This window comes from Hesperophylax consimilis, chromosome 17 (assembly GCF_061612785.1).
Source record: "Hesperophylax consimilis isolate HC1 chromosome 17, BYU_Hcon_1.0, whole genome shotgun sequence".
Lineage (NCBI taxonomy): Eukaryota > Metazoa > Arthropoda > Insecta > Trichoptera > Limnephilidae > Hesperophylax > Hesperophylax consimilis.
Genome location: NC_142852.1, coordinates 13,636,956 through 13,646,893, shown reverse-complemented (window position 1 = coordinate 13,646,893; position 9,938 = coordinate 13,636,956). Strand labels below are relative to the sequence as shown.

Genomic DNA, 9,938 nt, shown 5'->3' with positions numbered 1-9,938 from the left:
AAGGACAAACTTAAAAATATGAATATTTTATAATCTACAAAGTTTTAACTTATTATTTTAATGAGAAATTATACTCGAGTAACCAACTGGAGTAAAATTTATTTTCCGTGAAGGACAAACTTAAAAATATAAGTACTTATAATCTACAAAATTTTAACTTATTATTTTAATGAGAAATTATACTCGAGTAATCTATTGGAGTAAAATTAAATTTTCTGTTTTTCTTCGGCGGCGGTACCTCCACCTCAGAACTGTCTAACCAAACGGAGCCAATTCTGCCACTCGCACTTCCTCTGCGCAAAGGAAGGCGCGTGAACAGAGCGACTCACATTTAGTTTTTTTTTCCTTTTTTTTTTTTTAATCTCCATATTTTTAAAGAAGCAACCCTAGGTTTAGAGTTGTTGTGACTCTTCTTCCTACATTCCGATTGTAGATGCCCCCATAATTTACAAAAAATAACAATAAATATTGTTCCCTGAGGAATGTGTTTCAGTATGACACATCTCCTTTTCTCATTGTTGTTGTCTATTATTGTCGACATTTTGAAGTTTACTTATGAAACCGCAAGTATTGAATACAAAATGATTATAAATTAGCTAATGACGATAGCTATGAATATATTGTACTCCCGCGAGGCAAATATATAATTAAATGCACTTATAAGCACTGTATAGTATTGGTTGCATAACATAATTATCAAAACTTTCAAAGTGTATTATTATTTTGACAGTTGTTGTCAAAATCGCGATGTTTGTTTACGCTTGACATTCCTAGCTGTCAAGTTGACACATAGTATTGTGTTGCCCGTAAAATAAAATAATATTGCCCGTAAAATAAAAATAAATTATAATAATGCGTACAAATCGTTATTTATGTTGGTTGCACTGATGGCACTTTGATAAGCTCGCACTGTTAACATTTAGGCACCTAATGACATTTATAGGTTATGTTTTATGTGAGACGTCGAAACAACAAAAACAAATACAAATGATTATTAAAATGCTTGCAACTTCGACTCAAAATCAAATAATAAGAACAAATACGAACCAACCACGTTGATGCGCCATGTTATGAATATGAATTTGACACAATGTTACGATACTTACTTAGCCCATAGATGTGTTAATAGGCTGTTATTGTGTGTGGTTTTTCTAAGTACATTATTGACTGTTAATATGATAGAATAGTGGGTGGCCAAGTTTGACTTTGTTGGTCTTTGAAGGCCAACGCGCCAGAGTCCCTTCCAGTGGTTGAACTGGAAAAGAGCTCGCCAAACCGACCTACCGACGGTAGAGCATAATTCTCCATTCAGGGCGGGGAAAAATATATCCCATCTACATGATGTTTGAAAGGAAGTTGCAAGGTTGTAGAATGAAAGTAATCTGGATAAACTTTGGACTGGCCGTAACAAATTATATTTGATAAATTTCACAGAGAAATACAAAAAAGGTGAAAACTTACCCCCATCGACCAGAACGTAGAATCTATCTACCCTGTCTAAAATAATAAGAACGTATTTAGTTATGAGGAACGAACACTGAGTGCCGCGAATGGCGGAGTAGATGAATCAGCCATGTAGCTAGAGGACGGCAGCATCAGGATGTGGCTGGCCGACGGCCCAGTGTGGTCCAGCCAGTAGGAGTAGACGGCATCAGAATGTGGCTGGCCTACGGCCCAGTGTGGTCCAGCCAAGAGGAGTAGACGGCATCAGAATGTGGCTGGCCTACGGCCCAGTGTGGTCCAGCCAAGAGGAGTAGACGGCATCAGAATGTGGCTGGCCTACGGCCCAGTGTGGTCCAGCCAAGAGGAGTAGACGGCATCAGAATGTGGCTGGCCTACGGCCCAGTGTGGTCCAGCCCTGAGTAGACGGTTAATCCGTAAGTTGCCCTTCCACGAAGGCAAGGTGGAACTTAATAATGCTCTGAATCAAAATGCACACGGCGAAAACAGATTATCGGCAGAAATAATCACCGATCGCTTGAATAAACTCGGATTACCACCATGGCCACGCATGGTAAAAACGTTTTCATTATTCACGCCACCCGGGGCGAATTCCACTCGCGGGAAATATGACTAGACTTCTAATCTCGAAGCACAAACTGAACATTTCGGTATTAATCGCAAATCCATGAAATAACTTTCGATTAGAGCCTCAGACCTCCAGAAATAATAATTGACCCCCCGACCGGACAGCCTGTCTCTCCTGTGACCGGCCGGGAAGTGCCACCATCTTGAATTTCTTCTCACTTCCTGTTAAAGTTCTAAGTTGCCAGAGCATAAACAATAGACAAGATAAATCACAGATTTGACAGGTTCTTACTTAGAGTGAAAATCGTATGTTATTTTCATAACAATGTATTAACTTAAATGTAAAATTTTATGGCAGGCAGAGCATTGCACACACCGCTCTGTCCAGCTGAAATAAACATTATTATTATTATATCTAGTAGCAGGTAACTTAGTAAAGGATCAAAGTTGATAAGTGATTAAACAAAACAAAATTTCCGACTACACAATATTTATAATAATATTAGAAATCAATATTAGAAATATTTTAAATATTCGCGTTTATTTCTGGAAGTGGGTTAATTTCAACTTTCAATTTCATTCATTTGTTTACTTATTCACTAATTCGAGAAAACAAAATTGAAATTCAAATATATGTATTTAAAACTGAAGTTATAAAATGGCAAAGAGAACTGAAAGATAATCATCAACTTGCAAACATTATGCAGACAACTAGACACTCATTACAAGCATACAATACCCCTACACACACATTATGTATAAATATATAACTTCTCCCCTTAGATGCAACCAAAGATTTTTATTGGGGTACATCTTTAAATTTAAAAAAATAGACACATTATTTTGTGAGGACTGTGTACTCGGTGACACTATTCTTACACTGACTGCATATAAAAGCTGTAGTTAACCTGTAAATACATCTAACATGTATCCATCGACAGCCTTATTCTAGAAAACAAAATTATTGGATGTAATGAAGATGTGTATACCTGTACTTATAATATACTATACGAACAACCCCAAGCTTCACAGTCTTGTAAATCACAGTCACACGACAAGACTAAGAACAGGACAAAGAGTGATAGTGCAAAAAATTAATACAAGGTTTGGACCACGATTTCATATATTCCTAGCACCTAAGGTATATAATGAATTCAAACAACAACAACAGTAAACGGACTCTATTTAAAAGCTAATTACAATATGGCTTATAGAAAGTGGCAGAACAGATTCGGAAAACTTCCTGAATAAAATCATGGTCTGACTGAATTAAAAACTGGACTGGACTGGATAGGACAGGACTCGAGGACTGGAGATGCAGATTCAGAGTCTGCTGTTATAGCATGACGTCTCCAGATTTGCCTATCAACACCGAGGCACCCAAATCCGTCGTGTTTGTTTTTTTTTTAATCTTATATGCATATGATTGTATTATTATATAATATATTCTTATTTGTGTTATGTTACCACCATGATACGGGCATTTCCCTAGTTTGGGGTACTGAGCAGTACATGTTTTACATTTTTTTTTTTTTTTTTTAAACAAACAACAAAGAATGTTGCACTCCCATGAGTTATCAAACTCATTAAGGGATCGCCAATTGGTAGTTTTTAAATAGAAGAGTAAAAAAAATAAAAAAAGAGTTTTGTACAGATAAATTAGACCCAACCCAACCCAATGTGAAGACACAATGTATGAAGAAAACATTTACAAAACATTTTACAGAAGCAACATACAGACACAACATATGAAGAATCACTTTACAGATATGTCACAAAATAAATTATTTTATAAGACTTTATGAATTATTATAATCACTCATTTGATTTATGTACTGTTGGTGTCAAAAAGTTAAAAAGTATCCTCAATGATGGACTATAGAAATGCATTAAAACAAAATCAGGAAAATACATTAAAAAGTACGGGCTCAAAAATAAACAGACCTAAAACAAGATGTTTTACATTCAAAATACATGAAAAGATTAAAAAAAGCCCATACATCTCTGGATGTACAAAGTTTGGTATTTGGAGATAATTAGGACGGCTATCATAACAGAGTTTGTACCTACTTATGACTCATTTTCCAAATAACACTTGAAAAAATAGGATTTCAATATATCGTTTCGATTTCGATTCATTTATACACATATAACCCCTAATCCTAAAGACCATTTTGCAATGAACTTCTCCTAAGAGAACTGTCCGAATGCAGAGTGAACGGAACACGTGTTCGCATTACATTTGATTCCAGAAAAATTCGCTGTTTTTGAACGTATTTCTAAATAAAATACGGAAATATGTATAGCATAAACTTTTTAATATAAGTGTGTTTGTCGGAAGTGACTTGCCAGGTAAGTATGTTTTGGTATCTTTTCTAAATAACAAATGTAGATCCTAGGAAATAAATTGTACAGCGCCCTTGAGGTGATTTTTCACAAAAACTGCGCTCTACAAATTATCCAAATATTATTATTATAAAGTTTTTAAAGTCACTTACAAAGATAAAGATACTATTAGAGATGCTGTCATACATAAATCTCAGAGATTCACGTTTCACTTAAGCACAGAGGGATGCGCGGGGAGCAAGTTCGGCAGTTTCCACCATTTGCCGAACTAATTTTTTTTTTTTTTTTTTATAGTGAATACTTCACAAGAGTCCCAACTGCTCCCGTCTGGAGCCAGTGAGACTATGGCATCCCCAATTGGGGGATGTTGTGAGGCTGAAGGTAAGTGGGGAAGGGAAAGAGGAAGGTGGGGAAGTACCTGGCTATTCAGATCTAGTCACTAAACACGGCTAAAGCCATTTGGAGCAACGTTTCAATTCTGAATGGTGGTCTTACACCAGGGCGATACTGGTAGTATCTTCCACTCTGTGCAGCGCGACAACTGTTGCCAAGGAAACGCAGTACAGCAGGAGTGCACAGGCTTTTAAAAAAGAGGGCCGTATACGAAGAAATCAAAACTCGTCATTAATATTATTGTTAAACTTAGTTTTAATATTTAAAACTGTGCCGTTATTTTTGTACTCATTATTTAATAATATGTTTTTACAATATTTAAATAACTGTAATTACCATTTAAGTCGTAATCATGTACAAACTTAACTTAAATGGCAAAACATAAAATAATAATAAGAAAACAGTAAGAACATGAAATTTTTTTTTCTTAAATATGAGGACATAATGTATCGTGTGTTATTGGTTCAAGTTTTGATTTTAGTTTGGGTCAACACTAGAAGAGAAGATGAAATTCAGTATCGGCTGAAAATTTACTTTCGGTCAGTCACTAATGATTTTTTCTTAGTATGAGTACGCACGTGTTTTATTAAGTTTGACTTCTGTGAAAAAGCATAGGGGCAGTACGAACATGAAAATGGTTTTTCTTTAGTATGAGTAGACATATTGTGTGTTATTAAGCTTGACTTCTGTGAACATACATAGCTACAATACGAACATGAAAATGGTTTTTCTTTTGTATGAGTTCGAATATGTGTTATTAAGTTGGACTTCCCTGGACATGAATAATCACAGAAAGAACATGAAAATGGTTTTTCTTTAGTATGAGTACGCATGTGTGTTATTAAGCTTGTCTTCTGTGAACACGCATAACTACAGTAAGGACATGAAAATGGTTTTTCTTTAGTATGTGTACGCATGTGCGTTATTAAGTTTGACTTGGAAGTAAGTTTTCGGTCACATTCCGTGCATGGGAAAGATTTTGAATTTTTTGTTCCTTGTGCTTTGCTTTTTTGTTGAACTGAATTTATATCACAAATTGGCTTTGCTGCTCCTAGAAGAGAAACAATATTTTTTTAATTAATGCAGACATAGATAATATTAATTTAATACGATGAGAATTTGTAGCCGGTATGCTACTGCAAGTAGCTTGTTAGAAAGAGCTTTGTAAAATATTATAACTACTAAAATAAATGGATACATGTTGTGAATGTATCCACAAAATACGCTAATATTTTAAAGCTAAAATAAAGTTTTCGATAAAAACGGGTAACTTGAGTTCATGATTAAAAAAACACATCTAGGAAATTAGGTTTTACCCGCCGCCGTTTGGTGAATTATTTCAGAATGCTCCGAGAATTCCTTTTTAACATCTGTGTGATTCATTCCTATATCTGCATGCGATAATCCTCCTCCATCCTTTTCTTGTATCTCTGGTTCCTTCTTGATGGTGACTCTCTCTAGAATAGAATTCTCCATTGTGTCTAGAGTTCCAGAGCCCTGTTCACCTGCAAACTGAGAGAATTTATCAAGCTTTACTTGGAATTAGTTTAGTTTCAGGGAGTGTGGCAGACACCACTAATAAAACCTCATGACAGTCCTAGCACAGCAGTATTATAATAAATATAAGTAAAGAATACACATATGCGGATTTCAACCGTGTTTGTGGGAGGAATGTTGTGCAGGAAGTAACAGTAACGGAAAAACAGCAGGGAAAGTTTTGTTACCTTGAGAACAGACAGGGAACCCCCGATATTTTATTATAACCTCATTTTGCCAAGTACTGCTTTTTTATTGTATGTAACACCTAGCCTTTCGAATACAAAACGGAAAATGAGTGACTAAATGTCACGTTCACAAATGAGTCTACTACTAGAAATTAATGACTCTGCAAATCGAAATATAAGTTGCGTTCAGAACACAAAACTGGTTTAAGCTCAAGAAAAAATCTGCCTTAGAGTCAACGATCTGAAATAATCGTTACACGAAGAACAAGTAAATGGTTTTCCTCGGAATTTTGCACCATATGGTGTGAAACTATAATTTAAATTCCACTCAAAAACATGTAAACGGTTTCCTTCGAAATGCGTAAGCAGATGAATCCGCATTTGGAATTTTAACACATCATTCAGAAGACAAAACTGCTTTTAACTTAAGATTGAATCTTTATGCGACACTCAGCACATGAACATGGTTTTCTCCATGATCAGCTATCAGAATTTTAAACCTGCACTTCAAACAACTGTAATTTTATCTGTAAGCGTGTCCTCGCAGATGAAATTACCTATACTTTTCAGTGGGTTTTGTAATAATGCCTTAAAATGTATCTGGAACACTGTAAAAATAAAGAAATTACAAAGAGTTTTTTTAAGTGCGCACTAAGAGTGTCCCACTTTTCTACATTTAAACCAAGTCAAATAACATCATAATATCCTATGTACGGTTCCTTTCCAAGAGCTAAGTCAGAAGGCATCAGAGAGAATTTCATAAGAGAGTTTTTGTTAATTTTATTTTAATTTCGTGTCAACTTGACAAATATAAATAGTATAATATGTTCAAGGGTTCGTTGACCATATTTATTTTGAAACACATTTACCTTTTTAAATGTAAATACTACACAAGAGTCCCAACTGCTCCCAACCGCCTGGAGCCAGTGAGAGGAATCCCCAATTGTGGTATGTTGTGAGGCTGAATGTAGTGGTGAGCGGAAGGAGAAAGGTTACTTGGCTATTCAGATCTGGTCACCAAACACGATTCTGAATAGTGGTCTAACACCAGGGCCCACACTGAGATTATCTTTCATTCTGGAACTTGCCGAATATGCTTCTTTAACTATATTATTTTATTATATATAATAAACCTTCCGTCAGAAATTCTCAAGTGATAGTGAAAACCCTATCAAAGCCATAGCGTGGTTAAGAAGAACTAAGCGCACAAACAGACTCAGATAGTGACTATTTAGAGATTAGAGAACACACTTGTATTGTACAATGTACGTACATAGCCCACCCAATTATACTGATAGATAGTATTTATAGTATTTTTGTTTTATGAATTATTTAACGTATTCGTGTTTTGCGAACAGGAAAAAAAACTTGTACTAAAAGTATCTAACACTCTGGTAATATAAATAATCACACGTCATCAGTATTTACAGGTTAATGTAGTTAGTACTCACGGCCGGTTTCGTGTGTCGCTGCCACGGAGAAAGAGCGTTTGAATCGAATCTTAACTTATCTCTTTCTTGTTCGGGGAAATTCAAAATATACTGACAATTACAGCTTCAGGTGATAGTATATTTCTGTTTGTCAATCTTGACAGTTATCAGGAATTATTACGTATTCCAGAGACCCATTCAATAAAAGCGTAGACTTTTGAGGTTATAAATCATGTACGCAAACTTGGCTGGTGTTGCCAGCGTATGAAATATCACCTCGCCGCTCCTCACATTAATATTTTTTTATCACGTCATTTTAGTATCTACTCTGCGATAAGTGACTAACTACTGCTAGCCTTGTCAAATCGGTTATTAGTTAAGTTGGTTTTAGTAAAAAGATATATCCTTCCTATTAGGAAAAATAAACGCAAGTTAATTGGGGTAGTGCAGCAATTAACGGTAACAATTTCGGAGATGTGTCAAGTTATTTTATTTTAATTATTAAAAATTATAATTTTAGTGGTGTGTCTATGTACCGTGTGTAACTCGTGTTATATGAACTAAAGAACTGGAATTTGCTTTGATTTTCAAAATTGGAATTGACTGTGGGAACGATTTAGGCAAGCTTAGCAACAAATTTATTTTATTTTAATTATTAAAAAATATAATTTCAGTGGTGTATCTGTGTGTCCGTGTGTAACTCGGGTTCAATAAACTCTAGAAATAGAATTTCCTTTGATTTAAAATTGGAATTGATTGTCAGAAAGATTCAGACAGTAAGTACTTACAGGATTTATTTAACTGTAATAAATTAACTCTTTATTTTAAAGGTGCTTTTGTTAAAGTTTTTGACAAATGTTGGAATTTTTCAAGTTTACTTACGGTGTTCATTCGATAGGTTAATTTCTGATTTCTTTCTTATTTATCCTGCTTCACAAACCCTAAATTATAATATCCCGTTATTCTTTACAGGAGTTTAGTTTGGTATTTTACCATTTCCTGTAATTGAAGGAAATGGTAAAATGCAATAACGACTTAGATTGACCCCATCGCTTTTTCGTATCTCCAATCCCTTTTTATCTCCTGATTAAATTACTTCTGTGCTTTTTACATAAACAGAGACACATGCAAAAGTTTGAACACTAGTTTCAAGTGAAAACTTACTTTGTTTTATAAAACCCTTTTTTTATTTAAGCATATTTAGGAAACATACAGTTATACTTGTGAATTAATTTTTCATTTAAGATGTTGAGTATAAAATAAACCAGTTAAGTTCCATTTACAATCTTTTAGGAAGAAAAAAGATATTTCAAGTTGAAACCGAAAGAAAAAAATATAGGTGCATTGTAAGGTAAATTTGATTTTAAAATTTGAAGCTTACAGTGGAAATGATCAACTAGGGAATAATTGTAAATTTTGCAGATACTCGTACGTCCGAGTGAAGAGTTTTGGACGAACTTTGATTTGAATTGTTGTGTGAAAAATAAGGTATTCGATGTGGTATTGCGTTCCGGGCAACGAAATGCAAACATTTCTAATTCAAATAAATTATTATAAACAAGTTCGGCTCTGTAAGTTTGATAATGACATCGGATGTTGACAGTTGTCACGCATAGTAATAATTACAAAGCAATACTTTTTATAAATGAAGTAATGCTGTTAAAAAAATTAGAAAATTTTAAATTAAAATACTTTTTATAAATATCAAAAATTGTAATAAAATTAGAGGTTTTTTTAGACTAATATGTACGTATAAATTAATCAAATTCTAGTAAGTACCTAATTAACGCGCGTTTTTATTTCGGTTTCAAATCGAAGCGCTTCGGCTCTGCTCTGACGTCATAGTTACGGCCCGGGACTATGTAAAGTTATCTGATGAATGTAAAGTCTTTTCTACAAATAGGACCGCTTTGATAAGTTTAAGAAAATAAGAAAACGTGTCTTATAAAACATTATTGAAAAACTGGCATTTGGTAGCAGGTAAATATTGTTATACAAAATGGTATCGAAAATGAAA

At 34.4% G+C, this 9,938-nt stretch overlaps 1 long non-coding RNA gene across 1 annotated transcript; it reads right to left on the bottom strand.

The window, feature by feature from the left end:
- Positions 1-5,143: 5,143 nt before the first annotated feature.
- Positions 5,144-8,627, bottom strand: LOC149416040 (uncharacterized). The gene is made up of 3 exons (XR_016303627.1): positions 7,943-8,627; positions 6,084-6,279; positions 5,144-5,818 (listed from the first exon to the last, which is right to left on the bottom strand). It is a non-coding gene; the product is annotated as an uncharacterized LOC149416040 (long non-coding RNA).
- Between the last annotated feature and the right edge of the window lie 1,311 nt (positions 8,628-9,938).